The sequence below is a fragment of the Pan paniscus genome, chromosome 8 (assembly GCF_029289425.2).
Source record: "Pan paniscus chromosome 8, NHGRI_mPanPan1-v2.0_pri, whole genome shotgun sequence".
NCBI lineage: Eukaryota > Metazoa > Chordata > Mammalia > Primates > Hominidae > Pan > Pan paniscus.
Genome location: NC_073257.2, coordinates 79234780 through 79256356, shown reverse-complemented (window position 1 = coordinate 79256356; position 21577 = coordinate 79234780). Strand labels below are relative to the sequence as shown.

Here is a 21577-nt window from a genome sequence, read left to right as displayed (position 1 = left end):
ACTGTGAATAATTTGTAATTTCTATGGTGATGATTTATGAAAAATAATAAACCATGATACATTTATTCTGTGTGTGTGTGTGCACACACAATTTCCTGCTTGATTTAATGTATCAAGGCTACTGACTGGTATGCAGAGTGCAAGTCCTAATTTGAACCATTATCAATTAAATAGTTAGCTCTGATGATCTGTTTTAAAAATCCCACATATTATTTTCTTTAGTGAGTTTCTTACTGTTGGATATGTCTTATTTTGAAATACCTTATGCCATGATTATACCGTTTAAATATAAATACACATTTTTTCACATTTTAATATTTCTGAAATTAGGATGGAACTTATAAGCAATGTGAATGTTTAACATATATCATTTCCATGTAATTGAGAGTGCATTTTAAAGTTGATTCTATCTTATTAACAATAAAATAACATAGTAAGATGTATCAGTAAGTAGAATGTAACAGCTAGCCATATCTGAATACAGCATCACAGTAGATTTTTCCCAGGTTGACCTAAATGATTTTGAAAATTTAAGAGAGTTAGCATTGGATATATACCCATGTGTATATGTAGGGGTACACACATACAGATACATATATAATATATAAACATATATGTATATACACATATATGTATAAACTTAAAGCCAATTACTTATAGTTTCAAAATCATTTAAATCAGGTATGGAAAATGCAAATTTTGGTGATACATCAGTTTTGGACCACTTTTACATACTCATGACATCTATATAAGATTCATGTAAATATAGTATACATACCTATGGATATATACATGATATGGTATATGTATGCACATGTGTGTACATTTACTCATAAATTTTTCAAATTGTGTTCAGGTAAGTCTTTGTTGAATTATGAATATTTTGCACTGTCAATTTTATTGGAATGTCAAGTAAGATAATTTTTTAATATATAAAATATTTGGTTAAATTTAAGTCATTTCTTCCTCAATTTTTAATTTATAAGTATTTTATACAGATGTAGTACAAGGTATGTTTATTCTTTTGTGGCTAATCAGATGGATAAAAATTATTGAAACTGTGTGATATATGAGGCACCATGCTTGACAATATGAAGAACCTAAATATCAGTGGAAGGACCAAGTGATTTAGGTATAGAATATGGTCAGTAATTTTCTTTTTTAATTATACACTGTTCCCCCAATTACTATAAATAATAATTTACTAGATGTTTACATTAAATACAGTTGCTATCATGTATTTTAAAATATGTAGAATGAAAATAAATTTTACTTAAATTTAAAAGACCTAGTTCACTGTTTAATGAGATGACATTAAAAGACTATGCTATCTGGAAATACTTATTTCATTAGAATATCCATGTAGGATATCCATTTAGGAACCCAATAATTCCTAAATGTAATAAAAATAAAAATAGTCTCTATTATCTTAATTTGTAAGGGAGGGATATTTTTGCTTCTAATTATTTATAATGAGAAAATTATTCTTTGTCAGAGCAAGTCTTCCTCATGAAAAATATTACATATATTGTTTGTAATATCTTTTCTTCTCTATATCAACATCATATGTTGATTACTTTCTCAGCGTAGGGTATTAGATTTTTACATAAGTTAATTCGAGTAGGAAGTCAGATGCTGAGTGTGCAACACATTTTCTGCTCAAGTAGCAGTGCACTACCTGCTGCCTGACATCACGGTATTGCCTTAAGAGGTATTCTTTGGTTCTTCCATGAAGAGATTATCTGTCCCTTTCAAATTATAGTCAGTTGTTTGAGAATATGGCAAATGACAATTTGTGTTAGTGCCATAATTTGAAAAAGGAGTGTGACTAGGATGAAACCTATTTATGTTTCAAATAAACTAAATCTAAAATGATAAGAAATTAAAATCTGCATATGGTATTTTTCACACCAGGGTAAATACCTGATGCAGAGGTTTGGGCAACGACTGTGAATTCAGCAATCTTTTGTTGGGGGGGAGTTTCAGTTTTGTTGGGAGGGTATGTCCTTGCACCAAAAAATGACTGGTCGCTGGGTAGTAATGGAGAGGCTACCAGCTGGCATTAAAAAAACAAATCTGTTTGACTCAACCTTGTAGATCCCTTCCTGTCACCAACTCACTGTAAATTCCATTCTCTTCACATAACCATCAAGTGACTTTGGGTCCTTTTATTCTTTTCTGTTTTTCACAGTAACCTCTCTCTATTTCTCCATTTTTACCTAATTTTTATTAACATGGTCTCTCCTGAGATTAGGGTGTTCAACAGTACAGTCCCAATTTATGCTTATCGTCCCATTTTGACAATAAATGACTTAGTCAACCTACCTGAACGTTACCCAAATACATTATTTCATAAAATAAACAGTTACCCTAAGTGTCTGAACTAGCTAGTTGGAATAGGCTCAGGGAAGGGCAATAGGAAATTTAAATCTAATAAGGCATTTGCTTCTCCAGATCTTTTGTTGGAAGGCTCTATTTAAAGTGTCCATAGAATCTTCTTGTCATATCTTTCTGAGAATTAAGTTTCTCTCCATGAATTTACCCTGATAAACTCCTGTTTATCATTACTTCTGGTTTCTTTTAATCCTCTAAATCACCGTTTTCCAAGAAAGGTAATTCTTCTTAAGGCTATGAATTGTGGAGATTCAGGGGTATAAAAACTTACTCTCTAGAAAGCATTATCATGTATACTCTTAGCTAAGAAAATCGTTATATGCCATTGTAATAATGAGTAGTAGTAGCTGACCCATTATTTAGGAAATTCCCTTAGGAAGAATTTCGATTCTGCTAAACTAGTAGTGTCTTGACATCAATGATATTTGCCCTAGCAGTAATTTTCCAGTGATGTGCCAAGTCTCATATCACTGTCTCGTATCAACATCAATGCTATGTACCTTTCACATAAAAAGTACAAAGTTAGATGGTTAAAAATAACTAATTACTAATGGTCTTTTTCCCATTCATATGTAATATTTGAGTTTGTGATTATAAAGTATAAGAGTAGTTTTTTAAAGTTTCTAAGTTGTGATTAAGTAAAAATAATAATTTTTACCACATATTAACTATATAAGTAATATCTAGGTATATTTGTACAAATATCTGTGTATATGTATGAACATTCATATGAATTTCTCATAATTTGGTTAAGGTCACTCAAGAATCTCTTCTGTTGGATAGAAAAGGTTATTTTTAAAGTACAAAATACTCTGAAGAACAGAAAATGACAGTCTTCTTTTGTGAAGGAATAACAAAAAGGCCATGTTTTCCTTCTCTAGAATTCTCTCTCTAGTTTGCTTGGTAAGTGTTATGTCTGAATAGAGATTTTAGTATGTATAAATATTTCTACTCATTGAGAGAATTCTCATGCTCTCCTCATATATCACAGGGGAAATCTTCCCATTTTTGTAAGGCTGAATGTTATCTAGTAAGTTTTCTAACTCTCTAGGTTGTTGAAAAGATGATATTTTAGGGTTTTTGTAAATATCATTTTTGATCATCTGCATACAGTGAAAGAAACAGACTTCTTAATGAAGAAATTCAGTTTTTTAGATGTAGTCCTTATCACTATCGAGATGTTTTTCTGCACTTTATCTTGAAATTCAGAGGCGTATTTTCTTACTTTTATTTTTCATCTACTAAACTTAAGGGGTTTTCAGTTGAGTTTATTTCTACCTACTAACATATAAAATAAGAAATAGGCATTTCAGTCTTCTTCTAGTTAATGATATTTCTCTAATTTGTCTTTAAATTTGTTTCAAACTGAGCTCATTATCTCTGAATACAAACTGGTTCCTCTTCCTTGGTCCCTATTTTGTTCTAGGGAATACTTATTAGATTAAGTCAGCTTAATCTACTTATTGCCCATCTACTTTGACTCCCTGTTTCTTGTTCCAAATGTCCCATGATTTGCCAGTTACTTTCTTGACATCAATGACAGGCACACACATCTCTCATCTCTGTTACCACTATCTCGGCTCAAAGTATCATTACCTTTTTCACCTTAGTGACTATGACTGGTTTCCCTAATCTGTAGAATTGCCAATAAAACTGGGCATTTATAAATTTATCCTGGAGGAAATTAGCTATATTTTTAATTTAAATGTAAGCAATATGTAGAAAATAGTAAATACTTTCTTCTTTTGTTTTCCTTTTTTTGGGGGGTGGTCATGTCTGAAGCATTATTCTTTGTCTTTGGAAAGAAGTGGGATTTAAAGTATACTTTATTCTGGGAAATTGGCATCCTTAAATATATTATTTACATATATTCCTTAAATATATACATGTATATATTTATGCATGTATGTTTGTGTATGTATCACACTGTCTTTAAATTCTCAATTTACTTAAAGAAATGTTTTAATTTCTAAAAAATACACTTGATGATGACTTTATTCTTTTTCATTTTGATGCCTCTACTTTCTGTTTCATTTATATAAGCTGATTTTCATAACTAGCTTTGGGTTTTGCTAAGGTATGTGCAATTTGATGTGTGTTTGGAGATTGGCTAGCAACATTTATTTTGTCCTATGAAGCTTGACCTTTATATACAGGCTGGTAGTTTTACTTAGAGTCAAAATAGAAAGCTGTCCCTTTGGTATTATTTGAGTAATATTAAGAAACTCTTGATTGAAAATACCTTTCTACCGGCTTGACTCCCAGCTTGAAAATTTTGTCACTAATCACTATTTTGGTTTCTAAGTGTTAAGGCAGTTGATAAAATATAAGTGCTATATGAGATAAATAGTGTAAGCAATTATCACATTGCAGCTTGGGTCCCTGGCAAAGTGTCAGGGACGGCCTAGATGTTACCGCAGGTTCTACCTTAGTTTCTTTAGGATTTCTGCAGCTGTTACTCTGCCTAGCCACCTGAAGAAGCTGTGGGCATTTGTTGCGTCTGTCAGTTGATGCGTGGCCTGGACACGTCTCTAATATTCTCTTCATTATTTTCATTCATTAAGCATTTACTATGTAGCACAGGTACTATACTACATGCTGGACAGAGGTTGCCTATTTTAAGCCTTCTAAGACTAACAGTTGAGAAAAGGAAGACTTAGATAGTTTAAATAATTTGTATAAAATCACTCGTCTAGTGAGTTGCCTAAGTGGTTGCCTGCCTTCTTAACCACTACATTTTGTTGCTTATCTATCACTCTATCTAATTCTTACTGGCCTTAGAACCTAGAGAGCTGAACACAATATAGGCATCTGATTCTCTGTAACACTAATTCTCAACATTTAGCTCTTATTTCCATTAGTGTGAACATTAAGATTTCCTATGTTTATACTGTAGTTTTATGATGCTTCTTTGCACATTGGGTCTTCAGGAAAGAAACGTAGTTTATGATGGATTTAAGATGTGGGTAAGATAGTGACAGCTCAAAATCAGAGTTCTCTGCTTCTTACTACACACATATTGACCAATACAAGGCATAGAAAGAAGAGTCCAATCTCAAAAACACTCAAGATGGGGACAGGAACCTTAAGTATACTGCTGGATACATATATATGTAAAAATGTTCAGGAAGACCTTTGGGGTTTTTAAAGTTAGATCCCTGTGTTGACTTAGAAATTGGCAGATATTTTCCAGTTAAAATATGTTAGCTTTTCTTTTTAACAAAATGTGCAAAAAGAAACTTGAATTAGTCTGTAGTTTGATTATTTTGTTTCATATGAGACTATACTTGTCTTGAATTTTTTCTTTATGTAAAACATAGCTAGGTAGGTGCTGCAGAAGTACAGGACTGGGAAATGGAGAACAAACATGATGAAGACACAATTTCTGCTCTCTGGCAAAATTATAGGCTTGTGAAAGGGATGGACAAATGGTGCAAGATAGTAAAGGAAGGCAATGGATGGGGGGCCTAGGAGACAAATACAGTATATGTGTTTCTGTCTATACACACACACACACACACACACACACACATGTATATACACATATGTATACTCTGATTGGCTGATTCGACTAACTATATCATTCATCCTTTATGTGTGCCAAATGAGGTAGCCATCTTTTTTCTTTGAAAATAATGTTGTTTTTGAGATTTATTGGCAAGAGTCCATATTGCTGAGAAGTGATTCAATATTTACTTTATAGACTCCCCCACGGAGATAATATACTTTACTTTGAAACTGATTTATTTGTTCGAAGAGCAATCTATCTCCTAGAACTCTTTAGCATTCCAATGGTTAATTGGTGTGAGTACAACAGGCTGTTGGATCATTAATTTTAATTATCTTGATTCTACTAGTAAATTATTTTTTAAGAACGCACTTTCAAGAAGCACATAATTAAGAGCCTGAATTTATGTTGTCTATCTTTAAATTTAAACACCTAACATTTGAAAATAACCTTTATAATTCTTAAATGTAATCCAGGCCCTGGTACTTAATTTTTATATTTTCTTAAGAGCTAAATTGCCAACTAAAGTAACAGTTACTATTCTGAGGTCACAAGTACAGTCCTCCCTCAGTATCCATGGGGGATTGGCTCTAGGACTCCCGATAGCAAAACCTATGGGGGGTCCCTTAGGTTTATGTAAGTCCCTTATATAAAATGGTGTGTAGTACTTACATTTAACCCACACACATCCTCCCATATATTTAAAATCACCTGTAGATTACTCATAATACCTAATACAATGTATATTCTATCTAAGTAGTCATTATACTATATTGTTCTATTCGTATTAATTTTAATTGTATTGTTATTTTTTATTGTTTGTTTTTCTCTTGTATATTTTCAATTTGCAGTTAGTTGAGTTTATGGATGTAGAACCTATGGATATGGAGGGCTGATAGTATAGGATAATAAGGCAGGAACTCAATATAAATTTTCAGATTTTCAAGTGTCTGTAACGAGAATAATGAGAGACAAAATATTTTTTGCAGGAACATAATAATAATTCTTTTAGTGGTATTTGTGCAAAAACTTCATTATAGTGAAATCCTGCAAAGTTAAAATATAAAGTGAAAAAAACTTAAGAGTTCTATTTGAAAGGTCACAGTTCTCCTTGCATCAAAATGCATTTAGAGTAAGGAAAAAACATTCTGAATTTTGGTAGCTTTATGGGTGTCTTGCAAATTTGTCTTTCAGTAATGCCCCTAGTCCATCTAAGTAACAGGGAGAGTCTTATGTAATGCAGGCACCTTTTATCTTTGCAATAAAAAATCTTAACTATTTAAATGATGTGGCCACTTTTGAATATATTTTGTGTTTTATGAAGCATTTTGTTTCAGTTTTGCAGGAAAAAAATAAATATGGATTGGCTATATGCATTGTTTTTATAAATTCACATGCTAATGTCTACAAAACCAAAGAGAAATATTCATTCGTTAATTTATTCACTCATTCCTTCAGTGAAGGTTTGCTGAATGCCTTCTCTGGGCCATATGCCAACTTCTTGTCCTGAAGGGTTCTGGATGGAACATAAGCCATTCCAATACATGCCTAGCAAGCAGAAGACAGAGGATTCCATGTAGGAAAAGCATTTCTTATCTCCCCATTTGGCATCTCTCAATTTTTCACTCATTCACTCACTCACTTACTCTCTCACTCTTGTTCTTGCTTTCTTTCTCTTTAAATTATCATGGTATTTCCACATGATATTATTGTATGTCTGTTTTTAGATTATGTCTTTATTTGCACAGATCTTTTATCTCATATTAGACCATAACCTTTCTGAGCACAAGAATCTATGACTAATCATATTTCTCCATGCCTTATATTGTCTCACATGATTCCTTAAACTTATTAAGCACTATATGTGTATTTATTGAATGAATGAATACTTGAATGAATGAAAGAAAAGAGTAAGGGTTAGTTAATATAGTCTGAGAAGAAATCACAAACCTCCATCCCCCGGTGACTGGGCTTTATAGGAACTATATGACTGAGATAATCTATTAAAATCAAATTGTGTAAGGATCCAGGCCATTATGACATTAGCTTAGAGGTAGAGGGCTAAAATGACTGAGCAGAAATCCACACTAATGATGAGGCACATGGCACTGCATTATGATGTTTGAGATCCACTTTATTTTTTATTTGATTTTAACTATTTAAAAATCCTTTATTATTTTTATTTAAAACTTTATTTTATTTTAATCTTATTTTAATATATTTATATTAGAGAAGGTATGAATTGTGTATCTAAATGTATAAAACTTTTTAAAAGAATATTAAAAATAATATAATCATCCCTTAATTTGGTGATTTTCCCCCTATAAATTGCAAAATGTTATGTGTACACTTTATCATCTAATAACTTCCACAATATCTGTGTTTTTCAAACTCTTTAGTGCTTCCTAGAAGCACTGCTCATGATCTCCAGGAGTTTGATGCAGCTGCCAAATTAGCTTTTCCACTAATGGACTCTGCCCTGGACCCTTCTGTGTTAACCTCTGTTTTATTTTTGTAGTGCCAATGAAAAGTGATGTTTCTCTTTAACTGAGGCAAAGCAAAATGCCCCAAAGTGTGTTCATTTACATGTAAATCTTTCTGCACAGCCCAGTGCCTGCTAAATTGGTACTATTGCCAGGTAAAGTGATGAGACCTAAATTGAAACTATGGCTCAAAAGCCTCTCTAATCTTGGTGCTGTGTTTCCAAATCCGTTTCTTCATACTGTGGTGCAATGAGGTGCAGTTGCTAATCAGTATGAAAACATCTCATTCTTCTTTTCCTTTTTTTAATCCCCTTGGAAATTGTAGTCACAACAGTTCACTGGAGGGTCTTATAATAACACTACATCAGTTAATGTTTTTGGTCTAGGTTTATATAAGTATGGCAGAATGAAAATTACATTATATTAAAAATTATAAAGCAAACAAACATATAACAGATACTAGTGTTTGGAATTGTTATAGAAGCAACTGGTGGAAAGAACTCTCCATATCTATGACTGATAGGGTATTTTGGTCTCATAGAGAGACTCTATATATGATTTCCTTGAACATTGGCATTTATGTTTGTGTGTGTGTCTCATGACTTCTAATAGCCCACTTGCTTTCCAACTGGCATTTTCTTCCTTACTATATTGATGTAGTCTTCACATTCTTTATAAAACAGACTACGTTTTTGACATGGCTGATCTAAAAATAGTTTGTCCTGCTTTGGCAGGACTTGGATATTGCAGAGGAGCATTTCAGGATTTGCTGAACCCAAGCAGCTGACATCCAAACAGGCTTTCAAATGATATGATTACTTACTGATAAGCATTGAATTTCTCTTCAACTTCATTACTAAATTAATTGAGACTTTGGTTGAGATTATCTCCCAACTAAATGAAGTGATATTCTGTCCCAACTAAATGAAGTGATATTCTGTATGCATCTGCCAGGTTGCATAAAAATCTTGCACCTGTTTTAGTTCAAGTAACATTTTTTAAAGAAAATCCTTCAGATGAGTTTCATTTTATAGGGATGACGTCTTGCTATGAATTTCTTCAAAATTTATATTTATATCCACATAAGTATGAAAAAAAATATACTGTTTCTTCCACCCTTTCATCCATTTATCTATCCATCTATCCACTCATTCATCTATCCATATCATATCCATCCATCATTATTGAATATCCTAGAGATCTCGGGTGAATGAAACCAATTCCCTGATTTTACAAGCAAGCCATTTTAAACACCATGTTCCTAGGGTGGAATTATGTGTAGGATATGACGGGAGTGGAGGGAAAGATCTTCTGCTGTTGCTGTGAGGCTTTATATAGATAACGTCATGTTTAAGCTGGCCAGGTTGGTCTTATTTATATATTGCTGTTATTTCATTGATATTAACATAATCTATCTCTCTAGATTGTAAATTCAATAGAGAATAAAGACTTCTCAGGGTTTGTGCAGGCTTGCGTATTAGTAAAAGTTTGAAAATTCTTGAGAGTGGAAAGATTGGCAGGGAACTGAATAGATTATAACCAAGTCTATGTATTTACATTTGTAATGAAAATATCGTAATAAGGGATGAGCTAATATGTAAAGGTAAACTAACTCATTATTTCAAATTTTTATATGACACAAACATAAACTTTAAAAAGTAAGTCTGACAATACAGCTCTTATGCAATAAAATGCTTCTTGTTGATATTTTAATAAAGATCAACTTCTAAATTTTATGAGCACACATAGATTATATGAGGATGACTAACGTTGACTGATTGGAGGGTGACGTGTTGAATAGCTCTTCTCACTGTCTTACCTATGTTTTTTACTTTTAGTCCCTCTCATTTTTTTTTTTCACAGTTGCATCTAGCATTTACAAATTAGGGTTCATTTTTTCTTACTTTATTTCATAGGATGTAGTATTTCTTTTGTTTCTTATAAATAATAAACAAGAAGACTAGTCATATTTTTGATTACTATTATGTGATCAGCCACATATATATGTAGACAATTTTCTTTCAACTATGGCTTTGATCAAAACAAGTTAAAAAATAAACTACATAAAAAATGTGAGGTGTTATTCTTGATAGTGTATCTTGGCTCATTAACAATGTAATTATTTGCTTTTCACTCACAGTTCAAAGTAGATATCAAATGCAATTAAAAATTAAAAATAATTCAGACCATATTTGGACAGCAAATTTGAAGCTCAAGGTTAAGATCTTCAGTATCATTAGGATACCCTACTTAGAGAATATGTTTTAACTCCTTTGACATGTCTTGATATTTATAACATACAAGGCACAAATATAACATAATATGAAGGAGTTTTATGTAATTATTTTAAACTGGTTTTCTTATTATTAGATCCTATCATTTATACTGCTAATCTATAACCTGAATGATATAAAATCAGCAATGAAGGAAAGGATGAACCTTAATTTATAAACGTAGTCTAGGCAGATTTTTTATGCGATACAGCCTTCTCTATGAAAAAGCTTAATCTTATGCTTTTATGAGTAATAGCAATAATTTATTATTTCTCATTCTATTTACTCTGTTATTTCAGTGTCCATTATAAAAGTTATCAAAGTATCTGTTACCCAAGTAGTAAGATTGGAAAGGCAGGACTGATCATGAATCTTGTAAAAATATATGGTTAAGGAAATCTAATGTAGGATCAGGAAATTTTCTAATCTAAAGGGTGAAAATGATTTTTTCTCATGGCTGAGGGTGTTCTGCTGTGAATGAAATTTAGAGTAGAATTATAAACAATATTTAAATTAATATATATTTTAATATTTGGTTCTCCACTTCAGATTTAGCTTTAAAATGTATTCATGGTGTTGTGATAGTCAATTAGATAATATAAAAATTTTTAACTTGGTCATGGTTAGTGACTGTTTCCCAACAGGAGCATCTTTGGTATTTTCTTCCTATTATTTTTCCTTCTCTGTAAGTATTTGTGGAATTCTCACTCCAGGTGTAGATTTTTGCCAACCATTTGAGGATAACTCAAGGAACAATACATATGAGGATAGATTGCTTAAATCTCTGAGCTTCTATTATTATTCTGAATATATGAATACCAAGTTAAAAGTGATAAGTGAATTTGAGATTAGTTATAAATATAGGTGTTTTAATATATCATATTTTGTGCTTGTTTAGAAGGAAACACTGGAGCTCCTGATCCTACCTTCTCCCTGAAAAGTGTTGCAAAGCAACGCACCTCTTCCTTGAACTGGCATTGACCTTGGAAACCATTATATTTCTAGCTGAATTGACTGTGTCCCTCTCCCTTCCTAATAGAGAACTGATTAGGTTTTTCTTACCTTTATTTTTATTCTTTTCATGTGCTTTTAAATTTTGCTTTGATTACTTACATTTTAATAAAATATGTGTAGCTTTTGCAAGTAAATCAGACTCTTAAAAAGTATGTAATGGGAACCATCCCAATGTCTATGGGGAGAACTAATGTATTTTGAATGCCTTGGCTGTTTATTTTAGTGATTTCTTAATTATTTATTAAGGGACATGAAACTGAGACATATATGTATCATTGATAGGGTAGAGGGAAAGCCACATGGTTGCTTAATACATGCACAAGTTCTTAGTGAAACTGCTATCACTGTCTAGTATCTGAATAATTCTTAGCTTCTTCTCAAGGAAAATTAAAATGTACAAATTCTAAAAAATAAAAACAATTCACATATAACTCAAATGTAGTTAAAATTAGCACATTGTTGAAATGTGTTGAGGTAGACAACAAAACATAACACAGTGGGATCAGGTTATTCTGCTTTAGTGGGGGTGGCCAGGAAGATAGGACTATACTTTTTTTTTTTGCACTGAGACAAATTTCCTAGATGGTAGCCCCAAGAAAGAACATTGAATAACTGATTGGAACTGTTTCCTAATCATTATATTGATTGCTTGGTCTTCATAGTGTATTAAATGAAAAGGCAGCTATTTGGCTTATATTTGTGTTATGGTGCTAAGCCTGCACTTTAGACACTTTCTTTTTACTTGAGGACATTAGCAATGTGGTTTCGAATAAAGGAAGTTTTTTTTTCTCAAATTAGGTAGACCTGTGGATATTTAAAGGGATTCAAAGTTTAAAAGGCTGAGTAATGAAGGTCTTTATACCAGGATGCCTACTGGTCCCCTGATCACACTTGCCCCTCCTGACCCTTAGGTGAACACCTGCTTTATTGTGAGAACACACAGGTGGCTTCTGGTAGAACTCATGACTATAGCAGAAATGCCTGTCTGGTTCAGCAATCCAGTTAATGCCTCATGAGCACTTAATTTCATTGATGTAGTTAATATAGGAGGTGGGTGGCTTCTAGTCAACAAAATCTGGTTAATTGCCTGACTCATAATATTGTGGTCCATCCCCCAGACTACCCAGTTTAGAACATGCCTCCAATCAGTTTCATGACTGATATCTAATCCTTAGGATGTCTTTTAACACTCATATTCAGAAATCCTCTTCTCTATGCTGATGTAGAAGTATTTTATTTTATCTTTAGAAAAAAGGATGTATCTTTAGGAGAAAGGGCCCTTCTTGGAAATAACATATTCCTATCTAATTCCTGCACGGTTTCCTTTTTTCTCCTGCGGGCCAGCTGAGTTATTCAAAGACCTTAGTGCTTTTCTAGGAGGCTTGTGAAGTAATTGAGAATTTGGTAGGAAAGAAAGTGATTCTCAACTTCTTACTATAGTAAATGCATTTCTAGAGATTATGGCCTTAAGTATAGCCCTTTGCAAAATCTGCTTGGGGGTTTAGGGTTTTAAACTTATGCCAGGAGTGATATTGATTAGGCATTTTCTGCCTTGCCTATTAGCTCTTCCTTCTGCTCAGTGCTAGCGAAATCGCAATTTGTGCCATGAAAATCACCAAGGCAATAAATCTAGCACTTATGACTTCAATGCATTATTGAGAAGAAAGCACAGATGGACTACAAGGGAGCAAGCAGCGGTTAAAACCAACTAATATATTTGATAATTAATAAATGTAACAGGGGAAATGAACAGCAAGTGAAGGAGTAGCAGATCCAATTTTTAACTAAAATGTAATATAAAAATTCTCTGTTTTTTAATTTTAAAAAATCCTCTCTATAGCATTGAAAGAAAATTGGTTCTTGAGAATGCTGACTGCAATCTGCAATCAACTTTGGGTCCAGCTTAAACTTCTAACAAAGGTAGCCTAGGTACTCCTATTTTGTGAACATTAAGTTTCAGGAACTGTGTTATGTGCTGGTAATTCAAAGATAAAGCATGAATACTGTTTTCAAGAAGCTCTAAGTCTTTAATAGGGATCCATGCATATAAACATAACTAGTGAGTAAACTAGTGAATAAACAGGGCTATATACTGGCTCCAGAGGAGGGCATGATCACCTCTGCTGGGCTAGGATCAGGAAAGACCTCAGAGGGGAGACTCTTGAGCTGAGTCTTGAAGGAAGACAAGGAACTCGTTCAGAGAAAAGCAGGAAGACTGTTCTAGGCAGAAGTGCAGAGGCATGAGACAGCATAGCTGGTCCAGGAGACTAGAACTACTCAAAATGGCAGGAGCAAAGAATGTATATGGAGCAACAGTGACAGGTATACACATGAGAATACAGGCATAGCAAAATGGTAGGCGAGTGATGATGAGAGCCTGAAGTCAGATACTAGCAATAGGGTTGGAAACAATGGGTCAATTTATATCATTTATTAGATTGGTGACCTTGGGCAAGTTAATTAACCTCTCTGAGCCACAATATTGGCACTGTTAAATGGATATAATAATCTGCATCTTACAGTTTTGTTGTTAGTGCTAGAGAAAATATATTTGTGTTTCCTGAAATAGTAAGTTCTCAATAAGTGAAAGAGATGATTGTATTACTACTGATTGATTGAAAAACTCCTCATGTCCTTTCTTTTTCTACATATTTCACTGCTTGTCACTCTCATATCACTGTTCAGTATATACCTGAAATGAGCTTAGAGAATTAAACATTTTAAATGCCCTGCCAACAGTCATTTCTCCAATAATTATTACTGTTGCCACATTAATCTGTATTTGAGATGCAATCAAATTGATGTGCTCAAAAATGTATAAGCTCTGTCTGTCAGAACTGAAGGAGAGAGAAACATTTAGACATTATTAAAATTGTTGGCTTATTACTGGAAAGCATCATAGTTTAAGTGCCAAATATCCAACTAGGGTAAATATAAGGGACTGAGGATCCTAATATAGGATGCTGATTTATTGTTTAGCTTTAGGTAAGTTACTTCACCTCTTCTTTGTTTTTTTTTTTTTTTTGTTTGTTTGTTTTTGTTTTTTTTTTTAGACAGAGTCTCGCTCTCTCGCCCAGGCTGGAGTGCAGTGGCCAGATCTGGGCTCACTGCAAGCTCCGCCTCCCGGGTTCACGCCATTCTCCTGCCTCAGCCTCCCGAGTAGCTGGGACCACAGGCGCCCGCCACCACGCCGGGCTAATTTTTTGTATTTTTAGTAGAGATGGGGTTTCACCGTGTTAGCCAGGATGGTCTCGATCTCCTGACCTCGTGATCCACCTGCCTCAACCTCCCAAAGTGCTGGGATTACAGGCGTGAGCCACCATGCCCGGCCGTTACTTCACCTTTTCTATGCACATCTATAAGATGACGAAGATGATGCCTATTGAATAAATCCAATAAGCAAGCTTAAGCATAGGAATGATAAATAATAAAACATAAATTTCCTCTCTGAGGAGAAAAAAAAATCTCATGTCAGTAGATGTATTGCGATGCTGGGACTTAACATTCTAAGTGGGAATTATATGCAGAATTCAGTTTCTTCATTAACATCAGTTTATTTAAATGTGTTCCTGACTTCCATAATTGTGTCCCATACTTCGGTAGTTTTGTCTTACATTGTAAACAGCAGATTCTCTGTGAAAGGTAGAAATCAACCTGCTGATACTTCTCTTTCCACCCCCATAAGATACTGTAAAATAAATGGAAAAATACCATTTCAAAACCCAATCCAGCAGAAAATGGCTCTAGCCTGCAAAACAATCCAGTAGTTCATGTAAAAGGAACAATTTTCTTTCTTGAGAAGAGGGAACTTTTTTAACGAAATACAAGCACTTGGGGCTGTCACCCCTTCTGGTTCTTCTTGCCATGCCCTCCCTGCCTCTTTGGATCCCAGCAAGAGGCAGGTTAAATTCTGTGTGCTGTAGGAAGACTTTGGAGAAAACAAAACAAAACCAAAACCTTGTACAACCACCCTCCTCTAACTACAGCAATTTTTTATTTTACTCCTCTCTTGACACTTCTTACATGCTGCTGTGTGTTAGTGACTATCTTTGTGTGTGTGTGTGTGTGTGTGTGTGTGTTTTGTTTTTTTGAGATGGAGTCTCGCTGTGCCACCCAGGCTGGAGTTCAGTGGTGCGATCTCAGCTCACTGCAACATCCGCCTCCCGGGTTCAAGAGATTCTCCTGCCTCAGCCTCCTGAGCAGCTGGGATTACAGGCGCCCGCCACCACGCCTGGCTAGTTTTTGTATTTTTAGTAGAGATGGGGTTTCACTATATTGGCCAGGCTGGTCTTGAACTCCTGACCTTGTGATCTGCCCACCTTGGCCTCCCAACGTGCTGGGATTACAGGCATGAGCCACCGCGCTGGGCCGTGACTATCTTATTGTTATGTTTTATCTTCCTAATTATAACACAGATGCTTAATTGTAATACTTTGCCTTTTCTATTGTTTCCTCTGATCCTCGGGAGATATTTGCGAATTTATTGGCTTTATTGGGGTTTTCTAAACTTAGAAATAAATGTTTTATGTAGATTGCTCATCTGTTAGATATTATATCTAGGAACTGCCCTATCGCTGTGTTCCTTCTGCAACTGTGGCAGAGAACTGGCAGCAAGCCAAGCCATGGCTTACATGGCCATGATGTCTGTATTTATGATAGTTTCTTAAATTCCTAGGACTCTTCCCCTTGTTCTATAACACAGAGTTTCTTGTGCACAGCATGTGCTCATAAGTTAACCTTGCATACATCCCCACACAAAAAATACAGCCAGCAGAACATCAGAGAAACCAAAAGGGGAATGCAAATCTTGTCTCTGAAACTTATAAATATGGATTATTCCTGGTCCTCCCAGATATTATGAATTATTGGTGGCTTGAAATTCATAGTGTACATTCTAGTTGAAGTGGATTAAGAGTGTCTTAGAAATTGTATCCAAACTTCAGAAAACTCTTAATGGGAGCCAAATTATGCCAGTGTTCTAAGTCACATAATCAATTGAAGTGGTCTACTGCATTGCATTGGCATATTCTGTCTCTCTCTGCTTTTGCATTGTCAAAATTACAAGTGTCCTGCTAACCTTGCTGTGAATTTTGAGAACTGTGATGTTAAGAAGACATCAGAGGGCCGGGTGCGGTGGCTCACATCTGTAATCTCAGCACGTTGGGGGGCCGAGGTGGGCAGATCACAAGGTCAGGAGACTGAGACCATCCTGGCTAACATGGTGAAACCCCATGTCTACTAAAAATACAAAGAATTAGCCAGGTGTGGTGGTGGGTGCCTGTAATCCCAGCTACTTGGGAGGCTGAGGCAGGAGAATTGCTTGAACCCAGGGGGCGGAGGTTGCAGTGAGCCGAGATCGCACCACTGCACTCCAGCCTGGGCGACAGAGCGAGACTCCTTCTCAAAAAATAATAATTAAAAAAAAGGTATCAGAAAAAAAATTTATAAATCATAACAATTGCCTTGACTTTGTTTTCCTAAATAATTTAAGGGGAGTAACATTTTGTTGGTCCCTCTCTCAAATATTTTTCTTTCTGATCATTTTCTTTCTCATTTCCTTACAGAACAAATATTCACACACATAAACTTTAGAGCAATTGTGCTTTAGGGCTTTTGACACTGTACCTTGGCCAGTTAGTAGGCACTATAGTGGTACAGTCTTGGAAGTACACATTAAGTCTTTCCAGAACTTGAATTGGGGGAAGGTCACTCTTCATGCCCATTTGAAGATGTTTACTGAGATCAAGCAAAGAACCTAAAAGTGGTGTTCTTTTATTTGGAGACTTTCAGAATACCTTTGTTAGAGGTTATTACTCCTGAGAGAGAGCTGTTAAGCTGACTGAAGTTTGGGTAACTGGGATTGACTTGGTCCAAGTATGACCCTGGTCTGTGGTCTAGTTAGTATGTATCCTACTAGCTCAGAATTATCCAAAGTAACAGATAGTTACACATAAAATTGAACTTTCTAAGCTGTTGGTGAGATTTGTGTTGTAAATCACTTATATTCTCTCTCTGTCCCCTTCCCTTCCTTCTCTGTTAATCTAGAAATCTAGATAAAAAGATTTCTATCTTTTCTTTATTAATTTTGTCTCTTATTAGTAATTTTCTCTCTTTATTAATTCATTCATTTAATAAATGATCATTGAGTATGTATAATATGCCACCTACTGTCTTAGGTGCTAGTGAGATGAGCGAATAAATAGAAATAGATATTATCATAAGGGGATACACATTAAACAATAGTTATACAAATATAAGATTACAAATTTTGATGTTGGTTACAGAGGAAAAATACAGGGAACCAGTCTTTCAGGGAGTTGCATCATAGAAGATTTTCCTAAGAAAGTTTCACAAGAGTTGAGATGAATGAATCAAGTAGAAAGTGGGAGGAAGCAAGCTTCAAGCCAAGGTAACACTGTGCAAAGGATGAGAGGCAGGCAGGGGACAGAGGGTCCAGAATGGTTGGACTGGAGACTACAGGGATATGGCAGGATGGGGGAGTGGGGCAAAGGGACTGGGTCAGGTGGGACTCAAAAAGCCATCAGGGCCACTAGTTCCTTGTAGACCATTTTATAAATTTTTAGGGATTTTGAAGGATTTAGACTTTATCATAAAGCCAGTGGAAGCCAATGAAGGATTTAAGCACGAGAGTGATAAGAACTGGTTTGCATTGACAAAAGTTCATTCTGGAGAGGAGGGACAACAAAGGTCCAGAGCGAACATATGCAAAGCTGTTCAAAGGCTACTGGAAGATCCATGAGAGAAGCAAGATGGCAGTGTGGATGCAGGGAGTGGCCACAGAGATGGAGGAAATTTAGCAGGTTTCAGGAGTGATTGAGGTAGAGGGTCAGGATTTGCTGAAGGGATTAGGAGGTCTCAGAGGAATGTTTAGATTTCTGGATGCACAAATATCTTCATGTTGGGGGCGTTGCCTGAAACAAGAGACAATGCAAGTTGCTTTGGCGGTGAGTGTGGTGTTAGACGTGATAAAGACGAGGAGATTTTGACATAGTCTAATGGAGATGTCATGGAGGTACTTTGTTCAATTCTAGAGCTCAAGAGAGAGGTTTGGGCCAGAGGAATTAGTATGAAAAACAGAGCATATGTCAATTGATTTTATTTCAGTAGAGCATTTTTCTAAAGGTAAGTTGAACATTCCTTTTGAAAGTTTCTCTTAGTTTATGTTGTAGTATTTTTTATTTTCCCCCTTACCTAAATGTACAAATTCAGTCCCCTGTACCATGTTTGGTTACCTGGAATTTCATTCTATCCAATATTATTTTCATGCCTTATTTATCTTTGGTTTGAATGTAATATGACAGTGAAACCTGTTATTTGTATTCAATTTTTAAAGAAATGCTTTTAAATTTTAAAAGTCAGGCTTCTCTATGTGCTCAAATGAATCTGACTTACTTTATAAGAAGAAGGGCTTGGCATTCTGATGGAGTCCTGGAAATAGATTCTTGGAGACACAGCTATGTATTGGTCTTCCTTCATTTGTCTCTGTGATTGTGGATTATGACGCAGGTGGACTTTGCTCCTTTCCCCTGCGCTATGCAGCAAAGTGACCTTGAACAAGCTGCCAGCCCTACTGGATCATGATTACTCATATTTTGAGGAGAGGACTGAAGTAACATGATCTCTGAAGTTCATTTTAGCCTTAAGATTCAGTGAAAAGTTAGCATTAATCCTAGGAAAATAGTTAGAGATAAGGATGGTGGAGTGCAGTTATTTTAAGTGCTGGAAAAATTGTAGCTCTCTGGAGGAATTGAATCTTCTGAAATTATTCACTTTGTAATACAGGGGAGCTTAAAAGGTCCACCCTCCCATCTTTCTACATATACTTAAAGGCAGTTAAATTGCTGTTGAAAATGTGAAATGGAGGTGTGAACATTTCTAGAGGCAATTAAGTAGTTCTGCATTTTACTGGTAAATTCTATCATTCTTAAAAAAAGAGAGAGGTTTATATAAAAATGGAGAAAAAGGAAATTGCATGTGCAGATGTAAAATACCATCTGTGCTTCTGGATTCTTTCCATGCTCCACACCTTCGTTGAAAGAAATTGTTGATTGAAAGCTCAGATTTTGCTGGCTAGTTATAAAAGCTTCCTGTGTTGCTTATCATGCATTTTAAAAATAGATGGCTTTGAATGTGTGAGTTAATTTTTAGCCTCATTTGCCAAGTCCTCCTAACTCCAGAAGCATGCTTTTAGTGAACCCACAGTTCAGTTCATATTCAATGCAATTAATAGTAGTGGGCACTTACAAGGTGCCAAACTTCAGAATGTCATAGCTTCCTTTTCCTCCTAGTGGTAGGTTGGGCCCATCTGATTTCCTAGACTGGAGCACTTTGTCTATATCTTACTTTGAGAAAATATTAAACATTGGTAGAACTGCAAGTATGTAGTCTCGTGACGTTGGAGAATCTTAAGTATTTCCAACTTCACCTTTCTTATCTCTTTTCCATCTTAATAGTGGCAGGTGTCCTACTTGTGCCCAGACCCAAGTCAACTCTGCTCTCATTTACCTCTTACAATGAATTTAAGTAAAACTGGCATCTCTCTCAGGGTAACTCTTTTCCTAATGGTGGAATGAAATACTTGTTCTTGTTAATACAGTTTTAAATGTAACCATTGCTTTACCTACTTATGGATAAAGTAGGCTTTGATTTTTTTTTAATTTAAGATTTCTGACCATTATATTTTTCTTTAAAATTGTTCAGTTAAAAGCATTTTAAATAGTAGTGTGTGTGTGTGTGTGTGTGTGTGTGTGTGTGTGCAGAAATCCTTAGAAGCAACACAAAACAACCAAATTTGTATCCCTCTTCTCTGAGCCTTAGTAACTACAAATGTATCTGAATTGTTCAGGTACCAAACAGCTCTAGGAAACAAACTTACTATTAGAAGCTGAAGATAGCTTTCTCAAGTGCCAAATGCATCTTTAAGTACCAAAAGAGAGAGAATCAATTACACAGATATTGCTTAATATGCAAAAGGGAGGTAGAGAGCTACCCATTTTCAGCATGATGTCTGTGTGTTAAATATAGACCATTTTAATAGGTAGCTTGATTCTCAAATGTGTGCTTTTCATACATAAATGAATTATAATTCATAATATACATACATACATACATAAATTATGTTATGTTCATAATATTAAGAATGTATTTTGTGGTTTTATATACATGTCTTTAGCTGGCATAAGACAGAATCTACACAGATTTCTCTTTGAATAATAGAAATGTCTATTCTTAGAAGGACATTTTCTCTAGATAAATTTGTATGAAAAGAGTTAAAGTGGGTTGGGCGCGGTGGCTCATGCCTGTAATCCCAGCACTTTGGGAGGCCGAGGTGGGTGGATTACAAGGTCAGGAGATCGAGACCATCCTGGCTAACATGGTGAAACCCCGTCTCTACTAAAAATACAGAAAATTAGCCGGGCGTGGTGGTGGGCGCCTGTAGTCCCAGCTACTCGGTAGGCTGAGGCAGGAGAATGGCGTGAACCCGGGAGGCGGAGCTTGCAGTGAGCCGAGATCGTGCCACTGCACTTCAGCCTGGGCGACAGAGCGAGACTCCGTCTCAAAAAAAAAAAAAAAAAAAGAGTTAAAGTGGCAGCTGGGCACGGTGGCTCATGCCTGTAATCTCAGCACTTTGGGGGGCCAAGGTGGGCAGATCACGAGGTCGAGAGATCAAGACCATCCTGGCCAAATGGTGAAACCCCGTTTCTATTAAAAGTACAAAAATTAGCTGGTCATGGTGGCACGTGCCTATAGTCCCAGCTACTTGGGAGGCTGAGGAAGGAGGATCTCTTCAACTCGCGAGGAGGTTGTAGTGAGCCAAGATGGCGCCACTGCACTCCAGCCTGGCGACAGAGCCAGACTCTGTCTCAAAAAAAATAAAAAATAAA

The 21577-nt window shown here is 35.3% G+C and overlaps 2 protein-coding genes across 7 annotated transcripts in view; one reads left to right on the top strand and one right to left on the bottom strand.

The window, feature by feature from the left end:
• CTNNA3 (catenin alpha 3) overlaps positions 1-21577 on the top strand; it is a 1760513-nt gene that overhangs the window by 571138 nt on the left and 1167798 nt on the right. The window lies entirely within an intron of this gene.
• Positions 1-21577, bottom strand: part of LRRTM3 (leucine rich repeat transmembrane neuronal 3) — a 191977-nt gene that overhangs the window by 16670 nt on the left and 153730 nt on the right. The window lies entirely within an intron of this gene.